We start from the raw sequence: 7,257 nt of genomic DNA, 5'->3' as shown, positions 1-7,257 counted from the left end.
TTTCCCACTTGCCAGTAAAATGACATTCATAATAGGATGGCTATTCTTAATTACTGGGCCACAGCCTCAATTCAATCATCACTTCATTACCAGATATTACAAGAATTATGGCAAAAGATGCATACATAATATCTCATGCAAAACTTTCAAACATACACATAAATACCACAATGGCACAATTTACCAGGATCTATGTATTTCCCCAATGTCAAATACAAGAAACTCCATATTTCTTCAATCAGAGGCTCATTGTTAACTATAAGCTGAAGGCCTAACTGTCGGTTCTCTCTTAAACTTAATCAGGGTACCACATCTCCCTCAGAGGTGATGAGCTTGGATTTTCTCCAGAGAAAATCACATTCTCAGAAGACATGAAGCTTCTGTTATGACTTACCACAGTTCTCTCGCTGTCTGTGACAGGGGCCAATGACTTCCTCTCCTGCTCCCACATCATGAACCCCTCCCTTATCAGAATATCTATAACGAAACTTAACAAGAAGGATGCGTGGCAAGACTAGGCCCTGGGAAGTACCAGACATCTTGCTGTGTTTTTATTACGCCATAGGGCATTCCTCGAGAGCCGTGGTTTTGAATGCAGCTGTTCCATCTTAATGCGGGAATATCAACTGTAAACAGGAGACCCATATCTCAACACACACCAATGGCATTCTCATATTCAGATCAGAACTTTTCCTTTGGGGAATATAGATTTGCTATTTTCTGCATGGAGTCATTGACCCAGAGAAAATGATAAACCACTGAGATAAAAAATTGAACAGCCCCACGCTTTAGTCAAACACAACACATCAGAGGATTATTTTTCCCTTCTGTCTTTGATATAAAATATTCACAGCCTCTTTCCACCTTAGTTCCATCACTCATAGACGGAGAGGTTTACTTTTTTACTACTTGTCAAACTTTTAAGTGGAACAAAGCCAGAAATCTTTGTAAGATTCTGGGGGCAACCTAGAAAAGGAAAATGGCTATGAAAAAACTCTGTGCGCATCCTCTGCATGGGGTAGATTGGTTGCATAATAAAATCCTGAAGCAAGGGACATAGTCTCTGTCTTTGCGAGAAAACCAATCTTTCTTTTTTTTTGACACATAAAGTTGTTTAATTAGGTTGTCAGCAATTTAGAAAACCAGTTTGTGAGGATACATCCCGTTCGTCAGACAGAACTGAGAGCGCAGGTAGCCCTGCAGCTGAGGAACAGCTTTGATCTTTGGCAGAATCTGCGAGTCCACCACTTTCCGATCAGCCTTGCGCTGCTCTGTAATCTCATATTTCTCCTTCTCTGTGTCAAAGATCTCTCCCTCCTGATGCCTGGGCTTACGCAGCTGCTTTTTCTTGAAGTAAGCATCAGTCAGGTGTTTGGGGATTTTAACTGTGCTGATATCAACTTTTGTAGAGGTGGCGATGACAAACTTCTGATGTGTTCTTCTCAAAGGAACTCTGTTGAGAGCAAGAGGTCCTGTCACAAGCAGTAAACCACTGCCCAGTTGCTTAAGGAAAACCACTCTCTTGCCCCTGTGGTGCCCGGTAAGGATGATGAGGACAGTCCCAGGAGTGATGCTGGCGCGCAGGCGTCTCACATGCTGACTGAAGGGCTTTTTGCCATGGCTCAGCAGCTTCTGAGACACATCTTCAGTAGGGTAATACCTGGGCATTTTTCGAAGCTTAACCACCCGGGTACCACCATTCTTGTCACCACCAACTGGCTTTGTGACAGTGGCAAGGACCTTTTCCTTTTTCTTCTTCTTTTCAACCTTGGTTTTCGCAGCTGTGTATTTCCTTTAGTACATGGCCTTTCTGGAATACATAGCAGATCGGGAGTACCTGCCAATTCCTCTTTCTTTCCAATCTTTCTTTAAGCAACAAAACTTTCTAAGCAGTTCTTGTGAACAACTCACTGTACTGAGCTCTGCTTCTGTAAGAAACTTCCAAGCTTCTCTAGCCATTTGTTAAAAGCTTTAGGCACGGGAGAGCCCTTTGATGCCACCCTTTCGCATATCAACAACTCCAAGAAATCAGAGAATATTCCATAAATAAAATTATTTATCACTGAGACTGGGATTATAATTCTTGGGTCCCAAGGCAGCATTCAGGAGACAACCCTTTGTCCTTTTATTTTACTGTTTTCTCGCAGGGTTTTAGTTTGAGACCCTTCTCTTGGCCTGCCCATGAGGGTAGGACATAGGGCTTGAGTCAGGTCTGAAGAATACCAGAGAAGAATTAGATGTTTTTGTTGCTAGATTACCTTTAGGACTCCACAATGTGAACTAACGCAGCAATGGGCTGCTACTGTCCAGTACCACAGTGAGGCCTCAGTGGACTTTTCTCGTTGCCCCCATCTGACCGTTAACCGTTGGCAGTCCATGCCCACCTGTGGCACACAGGGCTCCTTCTTCCCCTACCTAGATGTCCGGGCTGATGATGACCAGATGCTGAGAGGTTGCAGACAGGTTTCCCATATGTGGCCTCAGTCTATGTCTGAACTTGAGCATCTGGATCTCTCAGGTGTACCTGTCTAAAGAATCATGCATCCCCCTTTCTCCTTCAAGGTGGAAGAAAAATTGCTGCCTGCCCCCACCCCAACCCCCTACACACACAGACCCCTCACAGTAAATACAAAAGTGGTGGATCTCTGCCTGAGTTCTAAAGACAGATAGGTTCCTCATGTTTGTAACACTAGCATCTCAGGGTTCTTGCTTCTGTGTAAGCAGCTTGGCAGGTTAGTGAATTGCAGGTTCTTCCTGGCTCCATCTGTCTGTGATATCATTGGAAAGGAGATATTACGGGACACCGGACACCCCCTTGTAGCTGTGGAATGAAGTTTCTCAACAGCTACACTTGTTAGTATTTGGTTCCAAATTTGAAGGATTGTTCTGCCATTTTCTTTTGGTGTGATTCTGTAGTGACACCTCCTCCAGGAATACTCTATCCTGTGTTAAACAGACGCTAAATCTTCCAGTATTTATTGTAACTAGGCAAGAGGAAGGTACTCTAAAGAGAGACACTGTGTCCCTCCCTTGAATCATCAGATACTTGAAACAATGGTTCCAAAGAAATTTGAATTTCCCCTGGAATTGTATGCTAGGTTAAGGGAAATGCTAAGATCTAGGTCTAGAAAAATATTTTACAGAGTTCTAAAAACCTCCCAGATGTCCTCACAAAAGAGACGAGAGCCTGGAATGATGGCTCAATGATATGGGACTCACACCTTACCACAGCTACTTAGGCAGTTTCCGAGCCTTCAATTTAAATAATAGCTATTTGTCAGAACTCCAGTGATGGGCGTGGAATGTGGAAGGTCACGAAACATCTTTTGTTTTTTCCTGTTTCCAATGTGGCCACATTAAATCAATCTCTTTTTTAAGCAGTAAGGATAGAGAACAACACAGCAAACTAGGACCCCACTTGGTTTGGGCTGTGATAATACTTTCCTAATAACATTTACTTTATTAATTTACTTTGATTCAGCTTTCTTCCCTGCCACTCCTCTAACATCTAGCTCAGGAAAAGAAAAAAAAAATATTCAAAGGGCTTTCCTTTAGCATTCCATTCTAGTTAAGTTTATGGTTGTGTTAATCTAACTTGCAAGTATTAATGGGAAAAAATATTGACTAAGGAACCCTGAGTGGATTCCTAAAAATACACACTAAGCAAATCACTAGCTAGTACCAGTAAAACAAGAAGGTCAGTAGCTAAACAAATGAACAAACCAAAAGATCTTTGACACTGTGTGTGTGTGTTTGTGTGAACACCTGGGACATAATTTTTTTTACTATTATTCTTTTGATAAACTCCTTTTATAATTAATTAATTAAATTTGTTCTTCAATCATTGTATACATGTGTATAATGCATAGTGATTATTCTCACATCCATCTTCACTTACCTTCTGCCCTAACTGGTCTACCAACCTCTGCTCTACAGACTTCTTTCACACATCCTTAACTCTTTGTTTTGTTTTGGGACCCACTAAGTTTACCAATGGTCATCTATGTGACCATAAGTGTGGTGATGTCAATTAAAGCCCAGTGGGTTTAGTGTGGGTGCACAACTGAAGACAATGACCATCCTCCCCTGAATCAGTAGCCAATAGCCCAAGAGTGAGAGGTGGCCCTTAATCCCTCTCCAAGCCATAAGTGATTGTTGATACAGCCAGTCCTACACAGAGCAGAGCAGATGGACACAGCTGCTGTGAGTTCTAAATTGATCTGATGTTTCACGCTCAGAGGAAGGCATTCTGTAGATCTTCTTCCTGTCTTCCAACTCTTACACTCTTCCTGCCTCTCTTCTACATAGTCTCTGGACCATAGAGAGAGATAAATAAACGTTTTGTTTGGGGCTAGGCCCTCAAACATTACTCATTCTAAGCATTCCTGGGCAGCCATGAATCTCTTCATTCTTTGCCATTCACTTCAAAGAGAAGTCTCCTGATTAAGTCCATGACTAGAGACAATGTTTACAAGGCAATTTGAAGCTACGTCAACTCAGTTAATGAACAGTAGTAGATGGCCCTATTGAGCCTATGACTTCTTCAGCATGGGTTGTTGAGTTTCCGATACCAGGTACATGTTCTGCAGAGAAGACCTCAAGGGCAACCATGTAATATATTTGCCATTATTGCACGGATGGGGGCATCTTACCTAGCAGTTTAGTTTTGTGGTCTGTAGAGTTCACGTCAAGAGGGGGAAAAAGCGATGTCATTTTTTACATAGCTGCCTATATCACACTTCTAAGAACTTTGAAAATTAGTCAGAGGGAGAAAGCTTCAAACACAATTTAAACTTTACTTTCTTTCTCTGTATCTTACAACCAAGGTATGTGATGTCTCTGGTGGAAAACCAAAAAGATCAACAGGAGTCTATTTTGTTTTAGAGACCTCTGGAACCTCCCTGTCCAAAACTTTAGAGGTATCCCATATCTGACAGTGGTAACTTGTTTAATGACCCACTACTCCAAGGAATATAATTATCTTCCCATGCAGGTTTTCTCTTGTTTGCTTAAATGTAGTACAAGACAGTAAGTTTCCTTGAGGATTTTCCATTGCCTTTTGTTTTGGTTAGGCCTTCCTCTCCCCTACCCCCTCATCTCTTCAATCTCCCTCCCCTACCCCTTCATCTCTTCAATCCCCCTCCCCCACCACTTCATCTCTTCAATCCCTCCCTCCCCATCCCTTTATCTTTTCAATCTCCCCCTCCCCCACCCCTTCATCTCTTCAGTCTCCCCCTCCCCCATCTCATTCACTGCTGCTTTAAAAACCTTCCACCTTCAGTATTTCCCATCTCAAAAATCTAGAGAGCATATGAGCAAAATATAACATACAACATAACAAAACAGAATACTGTTGCTGTCTTGCCCTATTTTAATGACTGGAATCATAGTCGAGGTGATGATATAAACCATTTGAGTTTTCTTCAGCTTGTAATTTTATACAGAAAATACCTCAAAAATATCTGCAGAGTGATGATTATGGGTATGTATTTGTGCTTGTTAAATTGTTCTTATACCTCTTCAAGTTCAGTCTTGCAAATTAATTTTCAATTTGGACTTGTTACATGCCTCTATTCCTCAAAGTTTGCCTTTATGATGGACAGAAATCATGGCTACACTTATTTCTAAAATTTATTGATACCAGTTTTCGGGCTTTCTTGGTTTTCAAGTTTGATGGTTTACTGTTGCTGTTTTGTTTTGCTTTGTTTCCTTTGAGACAACATTATATTCTGCAGCCCAGGCTGACCTGGAACTCATGGAAATCCTCCTGACTGAGCCTTCCAAGTGTTGAGATTACAATTCTAAGCCAACATAATGATGTCACAGCTGTTACCTAGTTGAAAGTGAAATGAGGCTTCCCAAGTTTAGAGATGTAAAACTATGTCTCTTCCCACATATGTGTAAGTGTGTGCTTATATACCATTGAGCAAGTCACGTTTTTAAATTAACAATGTATGATGAACACCTATAGCATGTTTTAATTGCAAAGAATCTTATTTTTATGAACAAAGTCTTTTTAATGTCTTGCTCCTGCAAGGAATATAGTAAACATTTAATGATTCATTTTAGGTGATGGAGAGATGTTACAGTACTTAAGAGCTCATATTGCTCTTGTAGAGGACTCCAATTTTGTCCTCAGGACTCACATCAGGAAGCTCACAATGTCCTGAAACTCTAGCCCCCAGGATCCAATGCCGTCTTCTGGCTTCTCCTGGCAACTGTACTCATGTTCACATGACCCCACAGACAGAGAACCCCACTTGCATGCACATAATTAATAAAATAATAAAATAAATATTTTGTTTTCAAAATGTTCTTCAAAGTTCTTATTTTGATAAAGCTAAGTAATAATCCAATTGTAAAGATCTAAAATGACAAAAAAAACTGGTTTTTTAAAACCTACTTAGCCTACTTAAGACCATAGAAAGAAGGCCTAATATGTTATATTATATCATAATTATAAATTCTATTTTGTTAACTATTTGGAACAATAACTTATCTTTGTGATATTTGACTCTAAATAAAATGATAATTCTCTTAGATGAGAAAAGATTTTTGTGTGGAGATTTTATCCTAAGGTAAAGGGTTGCTCTAAAACAGAAATAGATAGAGGATATCAAAATTAAAGTGTTTCAGAGGTCATATGAATATCTGTGCTCTGTGCTGCCACCTGAGGCCACACTGATGTCCACGGTCAGTGCTGCTGCTGGAGGCCATGTTGGCGTCTGTGGTTCATGCTGCTACAGAGGTTCGTGTTGGTGTCTGGTCTGTGTGGGTTCTGGAAACCATGTTGATATCAGTGATCACAGTTCACACAGGAGACCGTGTTGATGTATGTGGTCTCAGATTCTACCAGAAACCGTGTTGATGTCTGTGATCCATGCTACATCTGGGGCCATGTTGAGATCTGTCTCCTGTGTTGCAGCCAGAGGCTATGTGAATGTCTGTAGTCCAAGCTGCTGCCAGAGGCCATGATGAAGTCCATGGTCTGTGATACTCCTCAGAGTCTGTGTGGATGGCTGAGATCTGTGCAGTCATGGAAAAGCATGTAGAAGTCCATGATCTATGCTGCTACTGGTTGTTATGGGCAAGAGAGCATCTGTTACAGTCATATCGATGACTTCAGGCTCATATTTGAGAATGCGAGACATTGACGGCTTCAGCAACAACCTCTCCTGCACCGATAATAATAATAATAATAGTAATAAGAACAATCTAAACAGGAAACCATTGAAGAGAGTCCTTAAAATTGTGATA

The 7,257-nt window shown here is 41.0% G+C and overlaps 1 pseudogene; it reads right to left on the bottom strand.

The window, feature by feature from the left end:
• Positions 1 to 1,100: 1,100 nt before the first annotated feature.
• LOC101991529 lies at positions 1,101 to 1,820 on the bottom strand (annotated as a pseudogene).
• Between the last annotated feature and the right edge of the window lie 5,437 nt (positions 1,821 to 7,257).

This window comes from Microtus ochrogaster, chromosome 6 (genome assembly GCF_000317375.1).
Source record: "Microtus ochrogaster isolate Prairie Vole_2 chromosome 6, MicOch1.0, whole genome shotgun sequence".
Taxonomy (NCBI): Eukaryota; Metazoa; Chordata; class Mammalia; order Rodentia; family Cricetidae; genus Microtus; species Microtus ochrogaster.
Note: the sequence above shows the minus strand (reverse complement) of the source record. Positions and strands in the feature narration are given on the sequence as shown.